The sequence below is a fragment of the Gekko japonicus genome, unplaced genomic scaffold, assembly GCF_001447785.1.
Source record: "Gekko japonicus isolate JY-2015 unplaced genomic scaffold, Gekko_japonicus_V1.1 scaffold4229, whole genome shotgun sequence".
Lineage (NCBI taxonomy): Eukaryota > Metazoa > Chordata > Lepidosauria > Squamata > Gekkonidae > Gekko > Gekko japonicus.
Window position 1 is genome coordinate 39,492 of NW_015167175.1, and position 1,717 is coordinate 41,208.

A 1,717-nucleotide genomic window follows, 5' to 3' on the forward strand; every position below is an offset into this window, starting at 1 on the left:
AAGGGATTTTCCTAGCAAGAGTTATTAGAAACACATGCGTGTCCTCTCTATTCCCGACACTCTGGAAATTCAGAACCCCAACAGATACTAGTGTAGAGGACTTACCATCGAGAACCAGGCCAACTCCGTCTCTTCATGAAGAAGCAACAATTACCCCAAGCAAAAATACTCAAGATGCCAAAGAAGGCGAAGAGTGGAAACTACCTAACTTGTCCAACCCTTCATGGGAGTTGGCTTGTCCTGTAGCAGTATCTGGTGTTTTTCTTTCTGGCAAGGGTGGCATCCATATAGGATTGGGAGCCTCACGAGTCTAGTAGCACATGTGCCAACAACCAGCGTTCATCAGGTAAACTGGATTCTTACAGGGGCTAGGAGGTTCCGGGGTCCTGTGGCATTGGGCCTTCCGGTGTCAGTCTCTGTCAGAATGAGAAAAATTGCCACAGACCAAATTGTACAAAATATAGGAGGATAGCATGTAGAACAAGCCAACTAAAAGAAAACTGTTAGAATTTCTCAGCACTTAAAAAAAAAAATCCTTGGAATGTGTTCAAATACATTTCTGGAAGGTGTAAATGAAACACTCCGTTTTCTGTTAAAAAGTAGCCCCTGGATTTGCTCAAGGTCACTTTAAAACACTGGTATCTCCAAAAAAACAACACAGACATGTACATAATGGCAAGCCAGGGTAATAAAATACAAAATCCGACATCATTCAGAATGAAGGTCAGAGCTCCCAGAGTTGCTGGGCTAGGGTTGGTCCAGTCTGCTCACAGACTGAGGTTCCTCACATGTGACAACAAAGAGATCGCTTCCACTTTGGATTTGGGGTTATAAATCCTGTGTGCCGATTAAGTCAAGATGTCACATTTTCTCTGAAATGTTGCATTGATCCTATTAGAAATATGTGGAAACCAACTAGGCCTGAGATCCTATTCTGCAGTTCCTCCAGGCTGAATCGTCTCCCCCTCATATGGAGGGCTGGAGACATTGTCCATGCATGGGAGACCGGCACGGCCGCCCACCTGCTGCGTTCCCAGTCCTGCGACGGGGGGTTCGGTCTCCCTTCAGACAGGCTGCTCTTGAGGGTCTTATGATGATGACAGAGACCACCTGTGGTGACATCTCAGCGTTGTGATGGCCTCAGAAACCAAGTGGTTATCGCCTCCTGTACTGCAGTCCTCTCTGTCCTGTTTCTGTCCTCGATCCTCCGCGCTGGAGATCTAGCCCCTGGCACCTGGGGCAGCACCTCATTTGTGTCGCGCCGGATGATTGCATGGCCCCGTTCCTCACAGATATTGTGCAGGATGACACATGATGATACCACCGGGATGTAGTTCGCCTCCTGGTTGTCGAGCTTCAGTGCCAGGCATGTTGCGCAGCGCGTGGGACACCCTTTCAGCAACTCCAGCCATCAGGACCTACCCAGTCACTTCAGCACTCTAGCACTCACCAGCATTCACTGCAGTGGAGGTCCTATATAGCACTACACTAACGCAGTCCAGTGGTATACTATATACAGGTTTATTTATAATATTTACACTCCACCAACAAAGCGCTCCGCCATACACCATGAGATCAGGAAGAAGGATACAGAGCTATACCATATCCACATATATACAGATTACAACCAATCAGCTTCATGCTTAGTCATGATGACTGAACTTGCTTCGGTTCCAGTCAGAACTGGTTGGTACTTGTTATTGCAGCTTATCAGGTG